The sequence below is a fragment of the Medicago sativa genome, chromosome 7 (genome assembly GCF_051527215.1).
Source record: "Medicago sativa cultivar Bolivia chromosome 7, Bolivia_mono, whole genome shotgun sequence".
NCBI classification, from domain to species: domain Eukaryota; kingdom Viridiplantae; phylum Streptophyta; class Magnoliopsida; order Fabales; family Fabaceae; genus Medicago; species Medicago sativa.
This window is the reverse complement of record NC_140755.1, coordinates 77,949,648-77,963,952: the sequence shown is the minus strand read 5'-3', so window position 1 is coordinate 77,963,952 and position 14,305 is coordinate 77,949,648. Positions and strand designations below refer to the sequence as shown.

Below are 14,305 nucleotides of genomic sequence, written 5' to 3'. Positions count from 1 at the left end.
GGGGCTGAAACAAGGGTTTAGAAATCAAACTAGGGTTTGTATGGAGTTTGCTCTTGGTAACAAACACTAGGGTTGGGTTGATTCACCTTGCGAAACACTATTAGGATTGAGTCTCTTGGTCACGGGAAGAGATTGGTGCTTTGGGTAGAATTAGGCGGGAGACTATTCTTGTAACCCATTGATATCTCTTTTGTAAAGTTACTCATCATTATAGTGGAACGGAGGGCTGCTCTCTCCCCTTGACTAGGTCAGTTTTGGACCGAACTGGGTAAACAAATTCTTTTGCGTTCTCTCTTTCGTTCTCTCGTTGTTTTCTACCTTTGCTTGTGTTTATAACTTCTGTGCACTTTATTTTGGTTGCTTGATTATGACTTGCTCCACACATCAAGTATTTATTATTGGTGTGATTTTTCATCGAATTCATAACAAGCAACAATCTTCCATATGAAGTAAAAATAGTGTTCATAACACATGCAACGGAATAAAGTTTGGATCTATTTTGCGCTTAAATTATAAAACTATAAATTAGATACTAAAAGTGTACCTTTGTATCAATTCTTGAAGCATGAAATTTCTTCAATGATATGAAGACTCTACGTGTATCCACACCGAGACCAATTCTTGCTCTCAACCTTTGAGTAGTGGAACAATAAAACTAGAGCATATTTTGTTTTGTATTTTGTTGTGTTGTGTATTTTGATCAAATCACTTAAGGTCTATTTATAAGTCACACACACTACTATCAAATAGAAGGTTGACTCATCTTAATGACCTTTTTAATTTTATATGGTCAATTATTGTAAAGAGCATTTAACAAAGGTTAATGCTAATTGCTTAAAAGAAAGAAAATGGACGTTGCAGACTGCATGAGACTTTGACCATTTTAATTTCATATAATTGTGTATAATATACATAAAAACACTTCCATATATATATATACAATTGACTATATGAATCAATTAAGATGTTCAAGGTACAATTGACCATTTCCATATAAAATTAAAGACGTTTCTTCAACGTGTAATTTATTTAATTTAATTTTTATTTATTTCAAAAATAAATAATTATAGTATGCTCAATTTAATTATATATATTATTTGTATTCTTTGTACTAGCAAAAAATACAATAACATTCCACTTAGAAAATTTATATTTTGATTAATTAAATTTTCCAATCTAATAATCAAATAATAAAATAATTCTTTAGCAAGAACTAGAACACTCGTTTGTGTGTGACCCTGTAGGTTCAATACTAAACTGGTAATAGATTAATCAAATTAATATATTAATCAAGGTAGGCGTCTAGTAACACTCCTTAACGTCCAGATAGTATGAAGTATTATTTTACTTTCAAGAACCAGTTAGAATAATATAATATTTTTCTTCCGTCGTTACAACTCTTGTTAACTCTAGAGCATGGTACAATTGTCAAACTCTAATAAGTTAACATATTTGACTTAAGAAACTCATTTCTTCTTTCATTTAATTTCCCTGGCCAGGGTTTTAATTTTATCATAGAGTTCAAACTCATTACCAAGAGTTGACGGATCCCATCTTGATTAGTCATTAATTATACAAGTATTTAATCGTATCCAATATCCTTTCAACTAGCACCCTAAGGTATTAGGTGTTCAGAATCAAAATACAATAAATAACATGTTAATTACCATGACAATCTCAGGTCAAAGAAAATCATTATATTCTTTCTTGAGAATTTTTCTATTGACATTTTAAGGTAATATCGACCATTAGAAATTCTCAGTCGAGTCAGTTCAATGATCACATCACTATATGTATCATCTATATATGTAATTTAATAAATGAGACTTATTAATCTTTATCCAATAAAGACTATCACATATATATTGATCTATCCGAATTATTGATGTCCTACTCACAATAATCATACGATCAAGAACAATTTAGATTAAAATAATAAAAGACTTGTTTCTCATTATCATAATCTCTATCATGATAACAAGTCTATAGTCTTAATCAAGGACGTTATCAAATTAACTATTTCACTAAACAGTAAACAAGATAATGAATATTTATTAAGTCTAAAATTGGTTACATAATTGATTGGATCTTGGGCATCTCCAACAATCTCCCACTTGCACTAGAGCCAATCATTCATGTATTTCAATCCTATTCCCCACTTGTGCTTGTCAAAGACATTTATGCCAAGTGCCTTGGTGAATGGATCTGCTGCATTCTCTTTTCCATCCACCTTTTCAATCTTGACGTCACCACGTTCAATAATCTCTCTGATCAAGTGATATCTTCGAAGAATGTGTTTCGATTTCTGGTGTGATCTTGGCTCCTTTGCTTGAGCAATCGCTCCATTATTGTCACACAATAATGGTACAGAATCTTTTATCGAAGGGACCACTCCAAGTTCAGATATAAACTTTTTCATCCAAACAGCCTCTTTAGCAGCCTCACTTGCTGCTATATACTCGGCTTCAGTAGTCGAATCTGCTACTGTAGCTTGTTTGGAACTTTTCCAACTTACTGCACCACCATTCAAGGTGAAGACATAGCCTGAAATAGATTTACTATCATCTCTATCAGATGCAAAACTTGCATCAGTGAAACCTTTTAGTTTTAGTTCAGAATCTCCATAGATGAGGAATTGGTCTTTAGTTCTTCTTAAGTACTTAAGAATGGTCTTAACCACTTTCCAATGTTCCTCACCTGGGTTTGCTTGATATCGACTAGTTACACCAAGTGCATAAGCGACATCAGGACGTGTACAAGTCATGGTATACATGATAGCTCCCACTGCGCTAGTGTCACGACCCAAAATTCACAATCGTGACCGGCGCACGAACTAGAACATTCTAGTCCGGCAAGCCTATTAACGACACTTGACAACTATAATTTACAATTTATAAATTGATATCCACTGAAATTTCGACAGAGTATCCTCTGTATTTTGAACATTCGCCAAGATTTTAATCCTTTTTATGAACCTGTGTTCTCATCCAGAGTTTCAAATAACATATTTGCATCTTTGTACATCTCAGAATAAAACATTCCTAAACTCCAAATAGCTGCAGATACTCTGATTCAACATATACATAAACAAAAGAGACATTCATCAAGGAAACCTACCACCAAGAGTGACACAGATGAACTTCAAGTCTACTAGCAGTTTCCTACTTGGCTGCTTGGAAATCTGAAAAAAAATAGAAAATGAAAGAGTAAGTCACAAGGACTTAGTGAGAGACAACAACCACCACCAACTAGAAGGGAAACACACAAGGGCACGATTATTTACTTTTCTCATATCAAATTGTAATTTACAAAGTTACTAACCGTATAAAAATGTAATAAACTTTCAATCAAGTGTACCATGAAAATTTGAAAATCTTTGTGAGTTTATCAAAACAAATAAGACTATATCAAAATTCCAATGTCGTAGAGAAGTGAACCCAAATCCACAACTTTAAAGAAAATATATAAATCGCGTATAATGAAAAAGAAATCGAAATAATCAAATCCAAATAGAATATAAAATCAAATTCCATTTAATAATAAGAAAATAATAAACTTTAAAGAAAGTATAAAAATCCAACTTTCGTGAAAATAATCAAATGGGTGAATCGAGAACTAGCTCCATCTCGTTGATAGCCCTCTCCTCCTAATGGTGGCCTTTCCATAGGGGCGGCTCCATCTAACGGATAGCTCTTTTCTCTCGACTCAAAACAAAAATGTTTTAAAGTATAGTAAACTCAATTTAGTGAAAATATTCAAAATGGGTGAATCGAGAACTAGCTCCATCTCGTTGATAGCCCTCTCCTCCTAATGGTGGCCTTTCCATAGGGGCGGCTCCATCTAACGGATAGCTCTTTTCTCTCGACTCAAAACAAAGTATAAAACATTTTCAATTAGGGAGTTAACCTCTCATTGATAGCCCTCTCCTCCTAATGGCGGCCTTTCCATTGGGGCGGCTCCATCTAATGGAGTAACTACCTAATTGAAATCACATACTAGGTGCACCTAGGTCGTCGTCATTATAACCGTAATTTTCAAAACACCATTCTTAAACACATGTCTAAAACCATATTTCGCAACGTAACAAAATTTATGTCAAAATATGTACCATCAAAACTCAATGGAAAATCTACTACTTATAATCATAAAGTAAATCAAAATTCAAATCCAAATCGCATATTTCAAACCATGTTTCACAACGTATGAAAAACTAGTGCCAAGATACATGCAATCAAATTCAATTCTTTACTCCACTACTTTATAATTCATAGGTCAATCGAAAATCCAAATTCAAATCCAAATGGAGTGTATAATAGTATCAAAATAATTTACAAAACAAAGCATATTTCTCAAACAAACCATTTTTGTATATGCAACCAAATCTCAACTTCAAAACCTTTGCTCAATAATTCATAGACAAGTTCAAATAGATACCATATCAATATTCATGACCTTAAACATAAATTTCAACGACAATAAAAATGTTTAAAGGGCGTGTGTCCCATTTTGATAAATACTTTAACTTGTAAAATCACCAAAATATCAATAATACGATAATTAAAATAAGTGATAATGATTGTTATCAACTCACAGTTATAACGAATCAACTAGTGTGTTCTCCTACCACCCCTGGAGAAGCATTCGAAGCGTCCAGCGTCATATCTGAGCATCAATAATATTTCCTCATTAATTAGAAACCCATTCTACGACTTTAGTAACCATAGATAACCATAAAATTCCTCTAACACATACTCTTATCTTAAAAATTAATTTCTAACTCACTAATCATACCTAAATATGCACTAATTGAAATGTAAGTTGATAAATATACCTCAAAGAGTCTCAATGAGCAACTCTGACAATATGGGTACTCTCCTCCTACTTCAAAGCACAAACCATAACCCCCAAAATTCTACCAATAGAGCTTGAATATGAAGTTGCTTTACTTAGATGATCAATTATTCTTAAGGATGATTGATTTGGTGATGAAATTGGTTGATTTGGGAAAGGAAGGGAAAAAAAAATGGAAGAAGAGGAATGAGGGACAGAGAGCTAACGAGAGTTAAGAGGAGAAAGGAATGGGAAAGTTAGGTGTTATGTTTTTTTTTTTTCTCCCACGTGTGGGTCTAGTACATTCTACATATATCTATTTTTATTAATACTTCTCAAACTTAATTTAATTAATTTTTTTTTTTTCCAATTACTAAAACAGTGTGTTTCATTCTTCCCCCCTTAAGAAAATTCGTCCTCGAATTTTTTTGATTATCACATACATACTACTAGCCTTGATTTTCAAATAAATATGGGTACTTTCACGCATTACTTCTTCGGGTTCCCAAGTGGTTTCTTCGCCGGACGGTCCTTTCCAAAGAACCTTCACCGAAACAATATCTTTTGAGCGTAAACGTCTCACTTCCTTATCTACTATAGAGGTACTTCTTGTCTAACTGCACATCTTCATAATACCCACATGAGAAAGGTATAAAGGTACTTCTAAAGCATAGATATATGAAAGACACGACAAACACTTGAGAGATCCGGTGGAAGTACCCCACTATAAGCTACAATCTTAAACGTCCCAGAGAACTTTGATCTTATCTTGTCGTTCTACTACACCGCAAACTCCTTTCAATAATGATGCTCGTAAAAATAAATGTTCTCCAACTGTGAATAGAAAGGAAGCACCTCTTGTCGACCTAAGTCCTTTGCCTTCTCTAAGCTATTACTTAACTATCTTTGATCAATTTAACCTTTGAAATAACATCTTAAATCAATTTCTTCAAGCTTCTAACCAGCCTATATAATAATTACACTGCCTACAATACAAAGCCTCCAAGGGTAACATCTGAGCACTAGATTGGTAACTATTGTTATATCCAAATTCCATCTTAGATAAATATCAATCCTAAATTCCTCAAAATTCAAGAACAAAGTACGAAGAATATCCTCTAGGATGTGTATAACTTTCACTAATTAAGAATCATTCTTAGGATCAAGGTTCTACTGAGATTCAAACGGGCTTCCAATTCAAATTTGAAAGACTTCCAAAACAGAGCAGTAAACTAAGTCTTGCTCACAAAACGTCATCAAAATCAACTAAGAATTTTATAAATTTACTTTTTATCACATTACCTTGTTAGCTCCTAAACCTGAGGTTAAATAATATGGTACGGTACCTAACCAGATTTTCCATAAAAGGATAAAAGTGATTACCCAATATCTCAACTTTCACTACCTAGTAATAGGCTAAGGTGGCTCACTGGACAGACAACCGATTCATGCTCAAATCCTATCAAAAATCTATGCTAAAGCTATCGGTGTTCATACAAGACTAGCTAATGGATGTGTCGTAACTGCCAAGAACGATCCCCCCCTATTTTTTTTGACCTACTTGACCCTATTAAAACAATACTTTACCATCTTTAAAAAAAAATTCAGATTCAAATCAACCAATGTAGAACCAAAATTACTCTAAGGAAAAGTTGATAATCTACATGCCCCATAATTGAATCTACGAAGGTTTGTCTACTACAACCATCCCTTACTTCCACTTCACTTTCACCTTCCTGATTTGATGGAACCACCAAGTTTCTTACTTTCTTATCTTCTTTTTCACCAAACAAACTAACAAAATTTAAATGATATTTATGTATTCTTGTGTTTGTGACTGTGAGTTAACTAAAGGTTGTATATCTCCTACAAATGCCCCTATGCCCCTATGCCCAACGTGTATGGATTACCCGTAACAATAAGGTTATTCTTCATTCTTTTATGGTTATTCTTCATTCTTTTATAAGCTCCTCCGTATATTGGTTTAGTGTCATAAACAATTTTCAGTTTATGCCGGGTTTACATTGTTCCCTCTCGTACTTTAAAAACAATATATATGTGAACTCCCTATTCTTTATATTTGAGCATCCTAATGCCCTTCATAACCTCTCGACATCGTCAATGACTTGCAGCGGATCCTCACACACCAAACTTAGAAAAGGTAATGGTTTAAGTCCATGTGGGTGGATTTGTCGGCTGCTTCTCAACCAACTTCTTACAACTGTCATGATGTATTTGTCTTAGATTAACCTATTGCTTTCCAACAGCAACCCCCAAACAAGTTGTTGTAATACCTATAGCAATCTTCGCCTTCCTATTGACACTTCAACACTAGCTAATCCTATAACTAAGCCACGTTCGTCGACATGAACGCAAATTCTCCATCATTTGATTTACGTCGACCATGAGTATGTCCCAAAAGACGACCTCTTTAACTAAGGTTTTAAGGTTGGGCAATAAACCCATAAGGAATTAATTTCCCTTCTAGTGGAGATCTTGGTAATGGGTGACACCCTCACTAAATGAAGGAAAATTGACCGAATATATAACAAGATGACAAAAGAGTGAGACCGATCAAAGACCAAAAGAAATCACAGGATTGGACAAGTGACACTACCATAGAATGCTAATAGATTTTTGCAAGTAAATGGTGCCGCGGTTCACGATTTACACGCAAAAATCCATTTTCATTCTACGTCTGCAGCTATTAGGACCTACAACCGGAGCTCTGATACCAACTTTGTCACGACCCAAAATTCACAATCGTGACCGGCGCACGAACTAGAACATTCTAGTCCGGCAAGCCTATTGACGACACTTGACAACTATAATTTACAATTTATAAATTGATATCCACTGAAATTTCGACAGAGTATCCTCTGTATTTTGAACATTCGCCAAGATTTTAATCCTTTTTATGAACCTGTGTTCTCATCCAGAGTTTCAAATAACATATTTGCATCTTTGTACATCTCAGAATAAAACATTCCTAAACTCCAAATAGCTGCAGATACTCTGATTCAACATATACATAAACAAAAGAGACATTCATCAAGGAAACCTACCACCAAGAGTGACACAGATGAACTTCAAGTCTACTAGCAGTTTCCTACTTGGCTGCTTGGAAATCTGAAAAAAAATAGAAAATGAAAGAGTAAGTCACAAGGACTTAGTGAGAGACAACAACCACCACCAACTAGAAGGGAAACACACAAGGGCACGATTATTTACTTTTCTCATATCAAATTGTAATTTACAAAGTTACTAACCGTATAAAAATGTAATAAACTTTCAATCAAGTGTACCATGAAAATTTGAAAATCTTTGTGAGTTTATCAAAACAAATAAGACTATATCAAAATTCCAATGTCGTAGAGAAGTGAACCCAAATCCACAACTTTAAAGAAAATATATAAATCGCGTATAATGAAAAAGAAATCGAAATAATCAAATCCAAATAGAATATAAAATCAAATTCCATTTAATAATAAGAAAATAATAAACTTTAAAGAAAGTATAAAAATCCAACTTTCGTGAAAATAATCAAATGGGTGAATCGAGAACTAGCTCCATCTCGTTGATAGCCCTCTCCTCCTAATGGTGGCCTTTCCATAGGGGCGGCTCCATCTAACGGATAGCTCTTTTCTCTCGACTCAAAACAAAAATGTTTTAAAGTATAGTAAACTCAATTTAGTGAAAATATTCAAAATGGGTGAATCGAGAACTAGCTCCATCTCGTTGATAGCCCTCTCCTCCTAATGGTGGCCTTTCCATAGGGGCGGCTCCATCTAACGGATAGCTCTTTTCTCTCGACTCAAAACAAAGTATAAAACATTTTCAATTAGGGAGTTAACCTCTCATTGATAGCCCTCTCCTCCTAATGGCGGCCTTTCCATTGGGGCGGCTCCATCTAATGGAGTAACTACCTAATTGAAATCACATACTAGGTGCACCTAGGTCGTCGTCATTATAACCGTAATTTTCAAAACACCATTCTTAAACACATGTCTAAAACCATATTTCGCAACGTAACAAAATTTATGTCAAAATATGTACCATCAAAACTCAATGGAAAATCTACTACTTATAATCATAAAGTAAATCAAAATTCAAATCCAAATCGCATATTTCAAACCATGTTTCACAACGTATGAAAAACTAGTGCCAAGATACATGCAATCAAATTCAATTCTTTACTCCACTACTTTATAATTCATAGGTCAATCGAAAATCCAAATTCAAATCCAAATGGAGTGTATAATAGTATCAAAATAATTTACAAAACAAAGCATATTTCTCAAACAAACCATTTTTGTATATGCAACCAAATCTCAACTTCAAAACCTTTGCTCAATAATTCATAGACAAGTTCAAATAGATACCATATCAATATTCATGACCTTAAACATAAATTTCAACGACAATAAAAATGTTTAAAGGGCGTGTGTCCCATTTTGATAAATACTTTAACTTGTAAAATCACCAAAATATCAATAATACGATAATTAAAATAAGTGATAATGATTGTTATCAACTCACAGTTATAACGAATCAACTAGTGTGTTCTCCTACCACCCCTGGAGAAGCATTCGAAGCGTCCAGCGTCATATCTGAGCATCAATAATATTTCCTCATTAATTAGAAACCCATTCTACGACTTTAGTAACCATAGATAACCATAAAATTCCTCTAACACATACTCTTATCTTAAAAATTAATTTCTAACTCACTAATCATACCTAAATATGCACTAATTGAAATGTAAGTTGATAAATATACCTCAAAGAGTCTCAATGAGCAACTCTGACAATATGGGTACTCTCCTCCTACTTCAAAGCACAAACCATAACCCCCAAAATTCTACCAATAGAGCTTGAATATGAAGTTGCTTTACTTAGATGATCAATTATTCTTAAGGATGATTGATTTGGTGATGAAATTGGTTGATTTGGGAAAGGAAGGGAAAAAAAAATGGAAGAAGAGGAATGAGGGACAGAGAGCTAACGAGAGTTAAGAGGAGAAAGGAATGGGAAAGTTAGGTGTTATGTTTTTTTTTTTTCTCCCACGTGTGGGTCTAGTACATTCTACATATATCTATTTTTATTAATACTTCTCAAACTTAATTTAATTAATTTTTTTTTTCCAATTACTAAAACAGTGTGTTTCAGCTAGCATATGGTACTCTACTCATGCGTTCTCTCTCTTCGGGAGTTTTCGGACAATCCTCCCTACTAAGAGTAACTCCAATTCCTACGGGTAAATACCCTCTTTTGGAATTTTCCATGTTATACCTCCTTAAGATGGTATCAATGTACATAGACTGAGAGAGTCCAAGCAACCTTTTAGATCTATCTCTATAAATCTTTATTCCTAAGATATAGGCTGCTTCCCCTAAGTCTTTCATGGAGAATTGTTCAGATAACCAAACCTTTGTACTTTGCATTGCTGGTATATCATTTCCAAAAAGTAATATGTCATCGACATATAACACTAAGAAAATGATAGTGCTCCCACTTACCTTTTTGTAAACACAAGGTTCTTCTTCGCATTTAACAAAATTGAACTTTTCAATTGTATTGTTAAAACGAATGTTCCAGCTTCTAGATGCTTGTTTCAATCCATAGATTGATCGTTGCAACTTGCATACTTTGTTATGATCAGACATGGATGTGAACCCTTCAGGTTGTGTCATATACACTTCCTCTTTTAGCTCACCATTAAGGAAAGCTGTTTTTACATCCATTTGCCATATTTCATAATCATAGTATGCTGCTATGGCGAGTAGAATACGAATCGATTTGATCATTGCCACAGGGGAAAAGGTTTCGTCATAATCTATTCCTTCCTTTTGACGATAACCTTTGGCAACAAGACGAGCTTTATAGGTTTCAACCTTTCCATCTGCTCCAATCTTTTTCTTGTAAACCCATTTACAACCAATAGATTTAATATCCTTTGAAGCCTCAACCAAAGTCCAAACTTTGTTGATCTTCATCGATTCCATTTCAGATTCCATAGCACTTTGCCATTTATCACGATCCAAGCTTTGCATAGCCTCTTTGTAGCTCTTAGGATCATCATCATTATGATAATCCTCATTCGAAGTGTCATCTTGCACCATTAAATTTAATCTATTAGGTGCACGATGTTCTCGACTAGATCTTCTAAGAGGCTCTTGCACTGGATTGATTTGTTGTTGAACATGTTCTAAGATTGGTTCATTAACCTGTTCTTGAACTGTAAGTGGTTCTTGAGCTAAAGTAGTTGAGGTTGGTATCCTTGGTGTTAATTTTAAAATATCAAAGCAAGGATGTTCAACCTCATTCATACTTTCTTGAGCATTTGGGGTTTCATCATTTTCTTGATCTTCATCAAGCTCTATTTCTTTACCATGGCTACCTTCAGCAAGAAATTCCCTTTCAAGAAAGGTTCCACCTCTAGCCACAAACACTTTATGATCAGAAGGATGGTAGAAATAATAACCCATTGTTTCTTTTGGATACCCAATGAACCTACACTTACTAGACCTCGCATCAAGTTTATCTGTTTGCAATCTCTTAACATAAGCAGGACAACCCCAAATTCTAATATGTTTTAGATTTGGTTTACGTCCTTTCCATATCTCATATGGAGTTGTAGAGACAGATTTCGAAGGCACTTTATTTAGAAGATAAGCAGCAGCTTCCAAAGCATATCCCCATAAATTTAATGGAAGATCAGTGAACCCCATCATAGATCTAACCATATCTAATAAGGTTCGATTTCTTCTTTCAGATACACCATTGTGTTGTGGTGTACCTGGAGGTGTCCACTGTGAGAGAATCCCATTCTCTTTTAGATAATCAATGAAATTATTACTAAGATATTTTCCCCCTCTATCGGATCTAAGCATTTTGATGCTTTTACCGGTTTGTTTTTCGACTTCACTGCGAAATCTTTTGAACATTTCAAATGATTCAGATTTATGTTTCATAAGATACAAAAATCCAAACCTAGACATATCATCAGTGAAAGTGATAAAATAAGAATACCCCCCTTTGGATTGAATTTTCATAGGTCCACAAACATCTGTATGTATTAGTCCTAATAATTCAGAAGCTCTCTCTCCACTTCCAATAAATGGAGATTTAGTCATTTTTCCTTTGAGACAAGATTCACAAGTTTCATATGATTCATAATCATAATTATCAAGGTAACCTTCCTTGTGTAACTTGTTAATTCTTTTCTCACTAATGTGACCGAGCCTACAATGCCAAAGGTAAGTTTTATTTAATTGATTATCTCTTTGTCTCTTGAAACCGGAAGAAACATGCAAAATAGAGTTATAAGTTACATTCGGTAAGACATATATGTCCCGTTGGAGACAACCATTCGCATATAAATCATCATTATGATAAATAGAGCAAATATTATTATTAAAGGTAATACGAAAACCACGCTTGTCCAACATAGAAATTGAAATTACATTTGAAATAAATTCCGGAACGTAATAACAATTATCTAACACTAGCACTCTGCCAGTGGGCATTATTAATGAGACTGATCCTACGGCTACAGCAGCAACATTTGCTCCATTCCCAACTTGAAGGTTCACTTCACCTTTATTCAGCCTTTTGGTTATCCGCAGTCCCTGTAACGTATTACAGATGTTAAAACAACTACCAGTATCTAATACCCATATTGTAGGATCTGTAACAGTTAAAGAAATCATGAAAACATTTTTCATTAATATCTTACCTTGTTTCTTCAGAGAATCAAGATACTTCTTGCAATTTCTCTTCCAATGCCCCTTCTCTTTACAGTAGAAGCATTCAACATCAACTTGATTGACATTGACCCTTTTGTGCTTAGGTTTGGTCACACCACCAGTAGGTCCAAAAGGTTTCTTTTTCGAATTAAGCTTTCTTTTGCCCTTTTTCTTAAAGGTCTTGCCAACAACCATGACAGTTCCTTTCTTCTTTTCAGAGGTAAATTGATTCTCATAATCAATCAAAAAGTTAAGCATCTCATGCAAATCAGAGTCCATCTTGTTCATATTAAAATTCACAACAAATTGTGAGAATGAATCAGGAAGTGATTGCAGAATCAAGTCTTGAGAAAGCTCTTTCCCAATATTGCACCCCAACTTCTCAAGTTGTTCGATGAGATCAATCATCTTAAGCACATGGGGTCCAACTTGATCATTTTCACTCAATGAGGACCTGAACAAAGTTTTAGACAGCTGATATCTAGCTGTCCTACTTTGACCACCGTACATCTTCTTAAGATGTTCGATAATTTCAGATGGATTCATATCCTCATGTTGCCTCTGAAGGTTAGAACTCATGGAAGCTAGCATGATGCACTTAGTAGTGAGACATTGCTCCAAGTACTTCTCATAAGTCTTGGTTGCTTCAACATTGGTTGGATCAACCGGTGCAGACACAGCAGGCTTATCAATGATGTCGATAAGTTTTTCGTGCATGAGAACAATTCTCATGTTACGGTACCAATCATCATAATTGGGACCAACCAATTTTCCAGATTCAAGAATTCCACGGAGCGAAAGAGAAGACATACTGTTTTATCATATAAAAATTTATGAAGTGAGAACATTTTATCTTTTAAAATAAAAATGGGAGATCTCTTAAAAAATAATATATAAGACACTTGGTTGTCAAGTCGTTTCTCATATATAAATTTTAAGTCATGATGTATCATATACAAAAATAAATATCATACCACATAAGTTCCTGGTTGTCAGGTCAATCATATTGGTGTATATATTTATAATAAATTATAAATTAATTCTATCACTCCTCCGGGTAGTCCAGACGTTAAGTATATAATTAATTTTAAATATGCATCATATGCTATAATTAGTCGTTAAATACAAATTTTCTGGTAGTCAGATCAACTCTTGAATTTTACTACTAATTATAATAAAACATTTTTATCATTTATTATAATTAATTATTAATTATAAGCCTCCTGGTTGTCAGGTCATTTCTTATTACTAATAATTAATTATACATTAAAGTTGTATCATATACAAGTAATGCACAATACATATTTAACATTACTATTATAACTTTATAGGCATGTTTGATATAAATAATATCAGCACGTATATATGTATATCAATGCAGAAAAACATACGTTCAGGAAAGCATAAGGAAATCGAAATTCATATAGCATATGCAATTAGTTTATTTATTTATCATCATATATGACATAGAAAACTTACGAAATTGAATATGCACATGTACTGGAAGATTCCGAAAATAAATAAATATACATCTCATGTATTTTAAATAGATAACAAGCTAGCAATCGTCGTTACATCACAAATTTGTAATTTTAAAATATCAATATATTGCCGTAACGATGATTACTTCAAAGAAAATAAATTTCAGCTTTGTTATGGTTATTTAAATTATAATTTAAACACAAAAGAACCATGCTCTGATACCAATTGAAGTAAAAATAGTGTTCA

The 14,305-nt window shown here is 33.8% G+C and overlaps 1 long non-coding RNA gene and 1 pseudogene across 2 annotated transcripts; both read right to left on the bottom strand.

Annotated features, from left to right (window-relative positions):
* Nucleotides 1–2,119: 2,119 nt before the first annotated feature.
* LOC146908787 (secreted RxLR effector protein 161 pseudogene) lies at nt 2,120–2,764 on the bottom strand (annotated as a pseudogene).
* A 263-nt stretch (nt 2,765–3,027) lies between these two features.
* LOC146908786 (uncharacterized) lies at nt 3,028–9,930 on the bottom strand. 2 transcript variants are annotated; one of them, XR_015018418.1, is made up of 5 exons: nt 9,610–9,900; nt 9,370–9,440; nt 7,896–7,959; nt 4,592–4,662; nt 3,028–3,181 (listed from the first exon to the last, which is right to left on the bottom strand). It is a non-coding gene; the product is annotated as an uncharacterized LOC146908786 (long non-coding RNA). The 2 variants fall into 2 exon arrangements; XR_015018419.1 differs by lacking the exons at nt 3,028–3,181; nt 4,592–4,662 and having other exon boundaries at nt 7,662–7,959; nt 9,610–9,930.
* Between the last annotated feature and the right edge of the window lie 4,375 nt (nt 9,931–14,305).